This window comes from Cherax quadricarinatus, chromosome 17, assembly GCF_038502225.1.
Source record: "Cherax quadricarinatus isolate ZL_2023a chromosome 17, ASM3850222v1, whole genome shotgun sequence".
NCBI lineage: Eukaryota > Metazoa > Arthropoda > Malacostraca > Decapoda > Parastacidae > Cherax > Cherax quadricarinatus.
This window is the reverse complement of record NC_091308.1, coordinates 27,568,257-27,582,231: the sequence shown is the minus strand read 5'-3', so window position 1 is coordinate 27,582,231 and position 13,975 is coordinate 27,568,257. Positions and strand designations below refer to the sequence as shown.

Below are 13,975 nucleotides of genomic sequence, written 5' to 3'. Positions count from 1 at the left end.
AGGTGTGTGGTGAGGGTAGGAGGACAGTACCGCTGGTGTCAGGTGTGTGGTGAGGGTAGGAGGACAGTACCGCTGGTGTCAGGTGTGTGGTGAGGGTAGGAGGACAGTACCGCTGGTGTCAGGTGTGTGGTAAGGGTAGGAGGACAGTACCGCTGGTGTCAGGTGTGTGGTGAGGGTAGGAGGACAGTACCACTGGTGTCAGGTGTGTGGTAAGGGTAGGAGGACAGTACCGCTGGTGTCAGGTGTGTGGTGAGGGTAGGAGGACAGTACCACTGGTGTCAGGTGTGTGGTGAGGGTAGGAGGACAGTACCACTTGTGTCAGGTGTGTGGTAAGGGTAGGAAGACAGTACCGCTGGTGTCAGGTGTGTGGTGAGGGTAGGAGGACAGTACCACTGGTGTCAGGTGTGTGGTAAGGGTAGGAGGACAGTACCGCTGGTGTCAGGTGTGTGGTGAGGGTAGGAGGACAGTACCACTGGTGTCAGGTGTGTGGTGAGGGTAGGAGGACAGTACCACTGGTGTCAGGTGTGTGGTGAGGGTAGGAGGACAGTACCACTGGTGTCAGGTGTGTGGTGAGGGTAGGAGGACAGTACCACTGGTGTCAGGTGTGTGGTAAGGGTAGGAGGACAGTACCGCTGGTGTCAGGCGTGTGGTAAGGGTAGGAGGACAGTACCGCTGGTGTCAGGTGTGTGGTAAGGGTAGGAGGACAGTACCGCTGGTGTCAGGTGTGTGGTGAGGGTAGGAGGACAGTACCACTGGTGTCAGGTGTGTGGTGAGGGTAGGACAGTACCACTGGTGTCAGGTGTGTGGTGAGGGTAGGAGGACAGTACCACTGGTGTCAGGTGTGTGGTGAGGGTAGGAGGACAGTACCACTGGTGTCAGGTGTGTGGTGAGGGTAGGAGGACAGTACTGCTGGTGTCAGATGTGTGGTGAGGGTAGGAGGACAGTACCACTGGTGTCAGGTGTGTGGTGAGGGTAGGAGGACAGTACCACTGGTGTCAGGTGTGTGTTGAGGGTAGGAGGACAGTACCACTGGTGTCAGGTGTGTGGTGAGGGTAGGAGGACAGTACTGCTGGTGTCAGGTGTGTGGTGAGGGTAGGAGGACAGTACCGCTGGTGTCAGGTGTGTGGTGAGGGTAGGAGGACAGTACCACTGGTGTCATGTGTGTGGTGAGGGTAGGAGGACAGTACCACTGGTGTCAGGTGTGTGGTGAGGGTAGGAGGACAGTACCACTGGTGTCAGGTGTGTGGTGAGGGTAGGAGGACAGTACCACTGGTGTCAGGTGTGTGGTGAGGGTAGGAGGACAGTACCACTGGTGTCAGGTGTGTGGTGAGGGTAGGAGGACAGTACTGCTGGTGTCAGGTGTGTGGTGAGGGTAGGAGGACAGTACCGCTGGTGTCAGGTGTGTGGTGAGGGTAGGAGGACAGTACCGCTGGTGTCATGTGTGTGGTGAGGGTAGGAGGACAGTACCACTGGTGTCAGGTGTGTGGTGAGGGTAGGAGGACAGTACCACTGGTGTCAGGTGTGTGGTGAGGGTAGGAGGACAGTACCACTGGTGTCAGGTGTGTGGTGAGGGTAGGAGGACAGTACCACTGGTGTCAGGTGTGTGGTGAGGGTAGGAGGACAGTACTGCTGGTGTCAGGTGTGTGGTGAGGGTAGGAGGACAGTACCACTGGTGTCAGGTGTGTGGTGAGGGTAGGAGGACAGTACCACTGGTGTCAGGTGTGTGGTGAGGGTAGGAGGACAGTACTGCTGGTGTCAGGTGTGTGGTGAGGGTAGGAGGACAGTACCGCTGGTGTCAGGTGTGTGGTGAGTGTAGGAGGACAGTACCACTGGTGTCATGTGTGTGGTGAGGGTAGGAGGACAGTACCACTGGTGTCAGGTGTGTGGTGAGGGTAGGAGGACAGTACCACTGGTGTCAGGTGTGTGGTGAGGGTAGGAGGACAGTACCACTGGTGTCAGGTGTGTGGTGAGGGTAGGAGGACAGTACCACTGGTGTCAGGTGTGTGGTGAGGGTAGGAGGATAGTACCACTGGTGTCAGGTGTGTGGTGAGGGTAGGAGGACAGTACCGCTGGTGTCAGGTGTGTGGTGAGGGTAGGAGGATAGTACCACTGGTGTCAGGTGTGTGGTGAGGGTAGGAGGACAGTACCGCTGGTGTCAGGTGTGTGGTGAGGGTAGGAGGACAGTACCACTGGTGTCAGGTGTGTGGTGAGGGTAGGAGGACAGTACCACTGGTGTCAGGTGTGTGGTGAGGGTAGGAGGACAGTACCACTGGTGTCAGGTGTGTGGTGAGGGTAGGAGGACAGTACCACTGGTGTCAGGTGTGTGGTGAGGGTAGGAGGACAGTACCACTGGTGTCAGGTGTGTGGTGAGGGTAGGAGGACAGAGGAGCGACCACCGGCACTAACATTAAACTCTAGAACAATAAATATTGTAGACCACAACATGTACATCAACACTACGTTAAGAGCTGTTTGTGGAAGGATGTGGGGGGAGGGAGGGATGTGATTGATACAGATATACAACAACACTGACTTACAGCTTTATTGATCCATGGTTCCCGCCTCACCAATGTTACAAAAAAATTCCTTACCTCCATTGTGAAATGTTATGAATATCACGTATAGGTTCATTTCATTTTTTTTTTCAAAGATTTTATTGTCTCGAGGAAGGATTTGTTTTGTCTTGAAAGTATAAAGCATACCAGTATGATATTAAATATTCAGTGACGACCATGTTGACACTAGGAAACACGCCCATACCCCGTCCCTCTCCCACACTCTGACATACCCTGCCCCTCTCCCACACTCTGACATACCCTCCATCTCCCACACACTGACATACCCTCCATCTCCCACACACTGACATACCCCGTCCCTCTCCCACACTCTGACATACCCTGCCCCTCTCCCACACTCTGACATACCCTCCATCTCCCACACACTGACATACCCTCCATCTCCCACACACTGACATACCCCGTCCCTCTCCCACACTCTGACATACCCCGTCCCTCTCCCACACACTGACATACCCTCCATCTCCCACATACTGACATACCCTCCATCTCCCACACACTGACATACCCCGTCCCTCTCCCACACTCTGACATACCCCGTCCCTCTCCCACACACTGACATACCCTGCCCCTCTCCCACACACTGACATACCCTGCCCCTCTCCCACACTCTGACATACCCTCCATCTCCCACACACTGACATACCCTCCATCTCCCACACACTGACATACCCCGTCCCTCTCCCACACTCTGACATACCCCGTCCCTCTCTCACACACTGACATACCCTCCATCTCCCACACACTGACATACCCTCCATCTCCCACACACTGACATACCCCGTCCCTCTCCCACACTCTGACATACCCCGTCCCTCTCCCACACACTGACATACCCTGCCCCTCTCCCACACACTGACATACCCCGTCCCTCTCCCACACACTGACATACGCTGCCCCTCTCCCACACTCTGACATACCCCGTCCCTCTCCCACACACTGACATACCCTGCCCCTCTCCCACACTCTGACATACCCCGTCCCTCTCCCACACACTGAAATACCCCGCCCCTCACCCACACTTCGCCCCTCTACACACTGACATACCCCGCCCCTCACCCACACACACACTGAAATACCCCGCCCCTCACCCACATACACACTGACATACCCCGCCCCTCACCCACACACACACTGACAAACCCGCCTCTCACCTACACACACACTGACATACCCTGCCCCTCACCCACACAGACACTGGCATACCCCGCCCCTCTCCCACACTCTGACATACCCCGCCCCTCTCCCACACACTGACATACCCCGCCCCTCTCCCACACACTGTAAATCCCATTGTGCGTAACGGAAAATTACTGGAAGACATAATTAGCTCTGATTCCTGCTGTGTAACTGTCATACAGAACAGAGTAGGTGAACATTGCAGATGTATCCAGTTTTTCTAACTTAAAAAAATCTTAAACATACATTTACACACACACACACACACACACACATACACATACACACACACACACACATACACACACACACACACACACATACACACACACAATCAACACATATAGAAACAGGGCGACTACCTGACATGTGGAAAAAGGCAAATGTAGTCCCAATTTTAAAGGAGACAAACATGCACACAGCATTAATCAACAGACTAGTGTCACTGATATGTATAGTAAGCAAAGTTATGGAGAAGATTATCAGAAGAGTGGTGGAGCACCTAGAAAGGAACGAACTTACATGCAACAACCAGCACGGTTTCAGGGAAATCCTGGGTCACAAACCTACTGGAGTTTTACGTCTAGGTGACGGAAGTAAGACAAGAGAGAGAGGGGTGGGTAGACTGCATTTTCTTGGACTGCAAGTAGGCTTTCGACACAGTTGCACATAGATTAGTGCAAAAGGTAGAGGATTAGGCAGGTAAATTCTCTTCAATGGGAGCTCTTTGGCCAGACTCTTGGTCTGAGGAATTAGACCTTTTGGTTTCCTTCCTCTGACCAAACCTAATTACCCCCAATCTCCCCTACCCTATCCCATCCTCCCCATCTTACATTTTTCCCTTTCCTCCTCCTCCTCTTCCCCATCCCTCCCTGTGGCATGCAAAGAGTACGTAACCTTTATTCGGCGCATGTACACACCCTCATTTACAGGCTATCTCCCTCAACCAGCGAACCAGGTGACTAAGAGTTGACAATGGGGCCCCGTCGTTCAACTAGTAACCAGGTTCCAGCCAATAAGATGGTTTTGGCAACCGTAGAGGTTATGTGGGTACCACTCTCCTGTCTGCCCTTGTCATTCCAATTCTAGAGCTGGTTGAATCACGGTCTGCTCTCTTGTGGCTTCTATTCTGCCTTGCTTACCGTGGAGTGCACTAATACCTATCACTGTACATAGTGTATATAGTGTACATATTGCTGTTCTAAATTGGTGAAGGATAATACAAGTCAAAACTTTTCTGCTGTGTTTATTTTGCTCCCTTTACACCCAGGATAACAGGCTATTTGGACTCCTGGGTTGTAATACTCCCCTATTCTCTTCCTCTTTTCGGCATTTGGGATTTTTCCTACAGGCAATCTAGTTCCTAGGTAGTGGGAAGGGTACCGGGGTCCATCCCATTCCACTGAGGTCAATGGCAGTGGTGTAGTTTGCCCTGGAATCTGGAAGACCTGATGTCCGGATCCCTCTCCGATCTCCCGGGGGGTGGCTTTGGGTGTCTTTCAGGTGACGGGCGTATCTCTGGAGGCTGCCTGTCTGATTCCAGGGGGTGGTGACCAAAGGAGGTATGCTTTGTGGCGGGTGTCTGGCCGCCCTCTCTTTTGTCTACCGAGGTGGCTCGGTGGATGTGAGGTTGCTATCCTGGATTGCTGGTTTACTGGCATGAAGGGTAGGGTATGGCACAGATTCCATGTAGCATCTGCACTACATGCGGTGCTGAGGTCCTCTTGGGCGCGGAGGGGGATTTACGGCCCTTTTTTTCCTCCTAGTAGCTATTCCTCTATGTTTCCCCCACCTGTTTTTTCTTTCCTTTTTTTTCTAAAAAACAAACAGAAAGAAGTGATCTAACCATGGATTCCCCAATCCATGAACCTGCTCTCCGCCCCTTCTTAATACCGCACCCTGTTCTGACCCTGCCTCGTTTTTTGACCACTTTTCAGACACTTTTAATGCCCCTGTACCTCTTGCTGGTGCTGTTTTGTCTGACCTCTGCTCTTCTTTGACTATGCTTCCGGCCTCTCGCTCTATAGTGCTGCAATTTTCGAATCTCCAGCCCGTCCCACGTCAGACCAACTCTGGTCCCACTCCTAAATGCCCACGACAATTGCCTGATGATACTTCTTTGCTTCCTTCTCATTCTACTCAGAAAAGAACAGCATGTCACAGACTCCCTTTCCATGCTCAGTTTCAGAACGCACAATGGACTAAATTCTTTACTTTACGACCGACTTCCTCTACTGCCTATCTTTCTGACCATAATATTGGCAAGGCACTGTTACACCATGTTGGTAGAGATATATCCTTTCATACTTTCAAGAGTGGTACACGCATCGTCGCTGTCCAGAATGCTAACCAAGCTCATGACTTTTCTCTTCTTTCAAGTGTCGATACTATTCCTGTCACTATCAAAAACATTATTCCCTCAATTCTAGTAGTAGTACTGTCATTCTGCCCCATATCATTGTCTGACAGAATTTTCAGACATGTGACGATGACATCCTAGAACAGCTGGAACTCCAAGACCTCCAAATCCTCAAAGTAGACACTTATGTCCTCCCTGCTCGCAGGCGGAGATGATACCCTTGCAATGTAGCCCGATTAACTTTCGATGCCCTGAACTCCCATCCTCTGTTTATATAGCGGGACATCGTTTATAAGTTCAAAAGGTGATCCCTACAGCACAACAGTGTAGAAATTGCTGGTGGTTTGGTTATCCAGCGAAATATTGCAGATCTATAGCCGAATGCCCAGTCTGTGGTGCCGATGACCATTCCAATACGTCTTGTAGTCTACCTCCCTCTTGCCTTAATTGTCATGAGGCTCACCCATCTTACTCTCGCCGTTGCCAAGTTTACTTAAATGAGCGAGAAATTCGTTGTCTCAAAGAGGCAGAAGGTTTCCCCTAAGCTATGGCAGTTTCTCATCTATGCCTCCAAGGGAGACTACCCGTATTTCTTATTCTCGTGTTTCTAAACGTCCCCCACCTCTGGGGTCCCATCTTCTGCAGCCTCCTCTGTGGTTACCCCTTCCATAGTCACTCCTGTCTAAATCTTTTGCTGTCCTGGACTCAGAAGTCCCTACCTCAACACCTCAGTCTGTTCTCATTTCTTCATCTTCTCCCTCACAAATTCCAGTATCGACAAGACCTCGTAAAACACCTCCTCCCCATCGCCCCTCTACTTCTCAGAAGTCAAAAAAATCTCCATTGCTCGAAGTGTTCGTAATGCCTTAGTGCTTTTCAAGCTATACAAGCATTTGATACACCTCACCCCCTAGTTCTTTGTATCCAACTTTGGTTACACCATATCTCTACCAAGCACAAAGATAATGTTTTTTGTTGGGTCCCTGGTCATTTTGACGTACTGGGCAATGAACAGGCAGGCACTGCTGCACGGTCAGTAGTCCATGACCTCCCAGTTTCATATAGAGGTGTTCCATTTACGGGCTATTTTACTGTAATTACTTCCCACCATCGCACCTGTTGGTAATAATCTGGTCTGATCTGCTCTTTAACAAACTTCATTCTATTAAACCGAGTATAGGTTCCTGGCCATCTTCTTGTCATCAGTGTCGAGGTTGGGAGACTACTCTCTCCTGTCTTCGCATCGACCACACTCGTCTTACTCACGGGTATCTCATGGAGAGGCACCCTGTTCCTCTCTGTGAGAATTGTCAGGTTCCAGTATCTATTAGCCACATTCTCTTGGATTGCCCACTCTATCAACGAGCACGCAGAATTGACCTCCAACGTTGTGTCTGCTCTGCTGTTCTTTCTTTACCTTCCCTTCTTGCTGATGGACCCTCTTTTAATCCGGACTCTGTCATTGACTTTTTGACACCATCTGATCTACTCCACAAACTCTGATGATACGTCTAGCACTCCCCTCAATCTTTTCTACCTCAATCTCTTGCTACCCTCTACCCCTACACTATCCACTGCCCTGCTGCACTCCATAACCTAATAATCATCCCTCTCCCTCTTGCTACCCAATATCCATACATCCTTCCCTGCCCTGCAGTGCTGCATGACCCTTGTGGCTTAGCGCTTCTTTTTTATTATAATAATCAAGCAGGTAAAACAGGAAAGGCACTGCAATGGATCAGAGAATACCTGACAGGGAGGCAACACCGAGTCATGGTACCTGACGAGCTATCAGTGGGCACCTGAGACGAATGGGGTCCATAAGGGTCAGTCCTAGGGCCGGTGCTGTTTCTGGTACGTATATGTAAATGACATGATGGAAGGGATAGACTCAGAAGTGTCCCTGTTTGCAGACGATGTGAAGCTAATGAGGAGAATTCAATCGGATGAGGATCAGGCAAGACTACAAAGGGAACTGGACAGGCTGCAAGCCTGGTCCAGCAACTGGCTCCTGGAGTTTAACCCCACCAAGTGCAAAGCCATGAAGTGTTGTTAGGTTGAATCCCCTGAACCTCTCCTCGTAGGATAAACCCCTCAGCTCCTGGACTAGTCTTGTTAATTTATTAACGTGTTTAACTAGGTGTGAGTTCCATACCGATGCTGCATACTCCAATTAGAGCCTGACGTACACGGTGTACAGTGTCGTGAATTACTCCTTACTTAGATGTCGAAACGCTATTCTCATGTTTGCCAGGCGCCCATAAGCTGCGGCAGTTATTTGGTTGATGTGCACCTCAGGAGATGTGCTGGGTATGATGCTCACTCCAGTATCCCTTTTCTTGAGTACGTTTTGCAGCCTTTGACCTCTTAGGCTCTACTCCATCTGCGGTTTCCTTCGCCCTTCCCCAAACTTTAACTTTGCACTTGCTGGGGTTAAACTCCAGGAGCCATTTGTTCGACCAGGCTTGCAGCCTGTCCAGATCCCCTTGTAGGCTCACCTGGTTCTCGTCCGTTTGTATTCTCCTCATTAGTTTTACATCGTATGCAAACAGGAACACCTCTAACTATCCGTTTTCTTCATGTCATTCACATATTCAAGAAACAACACGGACCTAGAATAGACCCTTGTGGAACCCCATTCGAAAAATGTATCCACTATGACATCTCGTCCCTTACCGACACACGTTGTTTCCTTCTTGTCAGTTATTCCATGATCCATTGCAATACGTTCCCTCCTATTCCTGCCTGCTCCTCTAGCTTTTCAACCAGTCTCTTGTGTGGATTATATGGCAAAAGCCTTCTTACAGTCCAAGAAGATGCAGTCTACCCATTTCTCTCTCTCCTGTCTTACTTCTCTTACCTTGTCATAGAACTCCAATAGGTTTGTGATGCAGGATTTCCCTTCCTTGAGGCCGTTCTGGTTATCATGTATTAGTCCATCCCTTTCTAGGTGCTCACCACTCTTTTCCTGTTACTCTTCTCCATAACTTTACGTACAGTACGTGTCAGCGACGTTGGTCAGTAATTTAGTGCAGCCTGTCTGTCTTCTTTCTTAAAAATCGGACTACATTTGCTGTCTTCCACATACCTCAGGCAGTTGCCCTGTTTCGAAAGATGTATTGAAGATTGTTGTTAGTGGTACACACAGTAAATGGCACATAGTAAACCACTGATGGTCAACAAGTGATGGTGAACCAGTGATAATGAACGAGTGATAGGGAACGAGTTATGTAACATTCCAGGAACTTTACCTGCCACCTCGCAGCTCGACGGAAATAAGGCGTTCGGCTGAGAACCGAAAGGACCCGGGTATAATCCTGGACAAGGTGTGGTACATGGGGCCCAGCCTCTTAATCCCTGCTGTCCCTGTTACCTACCAGTTGATAGTTCCAGATCACATCTAATGAGGGAGGATTTAAAAGTGTATCGTTGGATTACTCGGGTTATTATAGCTCAAGGGAGGTGAGGAAGGGATGTTACTAATCTAAGTGTAGGCTCAAATTATTTTATATTTTTTGAATTATGATTTGAAATTGAAATTTTATTTTTATTTATGTCATAACATTCAGCATCCGCCGAGGCTCCGCACTCCGTTTTCTTGCAGAGTTGCTTCAGTAACAGTGAGTTACCAAGCGTCAGTGTTCTTCCAGCGCTGGTGTGGGTTGCAGCGATCACCTCCAGCCTTAGAAAGAACAACTTGTTCTCACGAAAATATCAACATTTTGCCAGTGTTTGTGTCTTATGGTGGAGGAGTGAGGTAAGAAGTGTGCCGATGTCTCTAATATCTTTCATTAAATTTGTTTAAAAGTTGGCGACTTGAAGCTGTAAACAGTGTTTTAGTGTCTTGAAAAAAAATATGGATCTCTGTCTGGTGGTTAGGTTAGGTATGATTTGTCAGGAAACAAGACAGTTGTTTCCCGAAGCAGGTCTTAGTCATATGATAACCCGCCATTGGAACTCTGACCGAGACCTTTCGCTGGCTTACAGGTCCACCCCTTTAAAAATTAGGGTTATGTCTGGTGGCATCCTGGTTTACAAGTGTTCATTTCGTCAAGTAAAAAAATTTGTCAGCGTAAAGTGTAACGAGAAGGAAAAGACAGATTTAGTACAACATTCTTTTAACACGGAATGAACATAATTCAGCATGATTTTAACAAATTAATTCTAATCTTGACACGGGATGTTTGAAATGAAACTTGAACACACAAACACGAGATGAAACACAACCAAATTAGCGGAACATTAGGCCCACAAATACCACCACATCGTAGAAAAATCAAGAGGTGCATATCTCTGTGTATATACAATGAATTTACTTTAGTTCGTTACAGACAGTCGATAGGAGTTAAAACTAACAAACTAACACAGTCTACGTTCACCAGAACCATAACTGAATAACGACTTGTTTAAGACCATCATGATGGTGCCTGGAGCGGGGATAGATTTCCAAATTCCTAACAAAAGAGATCGCAGAGAGTGTTGCTGTTAAACCAAACGAGATCCAGTTTTAGTTGTGTATAATGTTAAGTTTCGTACCTTTACCGTTCTGGTACCTTTGTTGTTTCTCATTCTCACATCAAACATGAATGAAAACACTAACCACAGCTGCGTATCATTACTGGCAGACGATACCAAAATACGTGTGTAAGTTACGTCAGTAGAGGAGTTAGGAAAAAAAATACAAATATATCTCAACAGAGACTTCTAGAGGCAGAGGAAAATAACGCAAAGTCCAACGATGGCAAATTCTAACTAAACAGATACGGAAATAAACGAAGATCAGGATACAAAACGCAGGCAAAATATCTCATAAAACGAAAAACATGGTGAAGACATAGGAATAATCACGTTTGGCCTTCTATTTAGAGAGGCAGGGAAGTTATCACAGCCAGAAAAGGTACATAAATTCAACTTCTAAACGAATGGGAATTCTTCGTATCATTTGGAAGTACTCTATGACACGGAGGAGAGGGAGATACCTGTGACACGGATGAGTGGGAGATACCTGTGACACGGAGGAGTGGGAGATACCTGTGACACGGATGAGTGGGAGATACCTGTGACACGGAGGAGTGGGAGATACCTGTGACACGGAGGAGTGGGAGATACCTGTGACACGGAGGAGTGGGAGATACCTGTGACACGGAGGAGTGGGAGATACCTGTGACACGGATGAGTGGGAGATACCTGTGACACGGATGAGTGGGAGATACCTGTGACACGGATGAGTGGGAGATACCTGTGACACGGATGAGTGGGAGATACCTGTGACACGGATGAGTGGGAGATACCTGTGACACGGATGAGTGGGAGATACCTGTGACACGGATGAGTGGGAGATACCTGTGACACGGATGAGTGGGAGATACCTGTAACACAGAGGAGTGGGAGATACCTGTGACACGGATGAGTGGGAGATACCTGTGACACGGATGAGTGGGAGATACCTGTGACACGGATGAGTGGGAGATACCTGTGACATGGATGAGTGGGAGATACCTGTGACACGGATGAGTGGTAGATACCTGTGACACAGAGGAGTGGGAGATACCTGTGACACGGAGGAGTGGTAGATACCTGTGACACGGAGGAGTGGGAGATACCTGTGACACGGATGAGTGGTAGATACCTGTGACACGGATGAGTGGTAGATACCTGTGACACGGATGAGTGGTAGATACCTGTGACACGGAGGAGTGGGAGATACCTGTGACACAGAGGAGTGGGAGATACCTGTGACACGGAGGAGTGGGAGATATCTGTGACACGGAGGAGTGGGAGATACCTGTGACAGAGGAGTGGGAGATACCTGTGACACGGAGGAGTGGGAGATGCCTGTGACACGGAGGAGTGGGAGATGCCTGTGACACGGAGGAGTGGGAGATGCCTGTGACACGGAGGAGTGGGAGATGCCTGTGACACGGAGGAGTGGGAGATGCCTGTGACACGGAGGAGTGGGAGATGCCTGTGACACGGAGGAGTGGGAGATGCCTGTGACACGGAGGAGTGGGAGATGCCTGTGACACGGAGGAGTGGGAGATGCCTGTGACACGGAGGAGTGGGAGATGCCTGTGACACGGAGGAGTGGGAGATGCCTGTGACACGGAGGAGTGGGAGATACCTGTGACACGGAGGAGTGGGAGATTTCTGTGACACGGAGGAGTGGGAGATATCTGTGACACAGGAGAGGGAGATGCCTATGACACGGATGAGTGGTAGATACCTGTGACACAGAGGAGTGGGAGATACATGTGACACGGAGGAGTGGGAGATGCCTGTGACACGGAGGAGTGGGAGATACCTGTGACACGGAGGAGTGGGAGATACCTGTGACACGGAGGAGTGGGAGATACCTGTGACACGGAGGAGTGGGAGATGCCTGTGACACGGAGGAGTGGGAGATGCCTGTGACACGGAGGAGTGGGAGATACCTGTGACACGGAGGAGTGGGAGATACCTGTGACACGGAGGAGTGGGAGATACCTGTGACACGGAGGAGTGGGAGATACCTGTGACACGGAGGAGTGGGAGATACCTGTGACACAGGAGAGGGAGATACCTGTGACACGGAGGAGTGGGAGATACCTGTGACACGCAGGAGTGGGAGATACCTGTGACACGGAGTGGGAGATGCCTGTGACACGGAGGAGTGGGAGATACCTGTGACACGCAGGAGTGGGAGATACCTGTGACACAGAGGAGTGGTAGATACCTGTGACACGGAGGAGTGGGAGATGCCTGTGACACAGAGGAGTGGGAGATACCTGTGACACGGAGTGGGAGATACCTGTGACACAGAGGAGTGGGAGATGCCTGTGACACAGAGGAGTGGGAGATACCTGTGACACAGAGGAGTGGTAGATACCTGTGACACAGAGGAGTGGGAGATACCTGTGACACAGAGGAGTGGGAGATACCTGTGACACGGAGTGGGAGGTACCTGTGACACGGAGGAGTGGGAGATACCTGTGACACGGAGGAGTGGGAGGTACCTGTGACACGGAGGAGTGGGAGGTACCTGTGACACGGAGGAGTGGGAGATACCTGTGACACGGAGGAGTGGGAGATACCTGTGACACGGAGGAGTGGGAGATACCTGTGACACGGATGAGTGGGAGATACCTGTGACACGGAGGAGAGGGAGATACATATGACCCGGAGGAATGGGAGATACCTGTGACGCGGAGAGGGAGATACCTGTAACACGGAGGAGTGGGAGATACCTGTGACACGGATGAGTGGGAGATACCTGTGACACGGATGAGTGGGAGATGCCTGTGACACGGAGGAGTGGGAGATACCTGTGACACGGAGGAGTGGGAGATACCTGTGACACAGAGGAGTGGGAGATACCTGTGACACGGAGTGGGAGATGCCTGTGACACAGAGGAGTGGGAGATACCTGTGACAGAGGAGTGGAAGATACCTGTGACACGGAGGAGAGGGAGATACCTGTGACACGGAGGAGTGGGAGATACCTGTGACACGGAGGAGTGGGAGATACCTGTGACACGGAGTGGGAGATGCCTGTGACACGGAGGAGTGGGAGATACCTGTGACACGGAGGAGTGGGAGATACCTGTGACACTGAGGAGTGGGAGATACCTGTGACACGGAGGAGTGGGAGATACCTGTGACACTGAGGAGTGGGAGATACCTGTAACACGGAGGAGTGGGAGATACCTGTGACACTGAGGAGTGGGAGATACCTGTAACACGGAGGAGTGGGAGATACCTGTGACACGGAGGAGTGGGAGATATCTGTGACCCGGAGGAGAGGGAGATACCTGTGATACGGAGGAGTGGGAGATACTTGTGACACGGAGGAGGAGAGGGAGATACCTGTGACACGGAGGAGGAG

At 50.1% G+C, this 13,975-nt stretch overlaps 1 protein-coding gene across 5 annotated transcripts in view; it reads left to right on the top strand.

Annotated features, from left to right (window-relative positions):
* The window catches only part of LOC128686311 (uncharacterized), a 51,887-nt gene that overhangs the window by 25,814 nt on the left and 12,098 nt on the right, over nucleotides 1–13,975 (top strand). For 4 of the 5 annotated variants that reach the window (XM_053773144.2, XM_053773147.2, XM_053773145.2 and 1 more), the window contains one exon: nucleotides 9,719–9,871. The exons of the other annotated variant lie outside the window; for it this stretch is intronic. The gene's annotated coding sequence lies outside the window, so the exon portion shown is untranslated. The remainder of the gene's footprint in view (nucleotides 1–9,718; nucleotides 9,872–13,975) is intronic. 5 annotated transcript variants of the gene reach the window in all.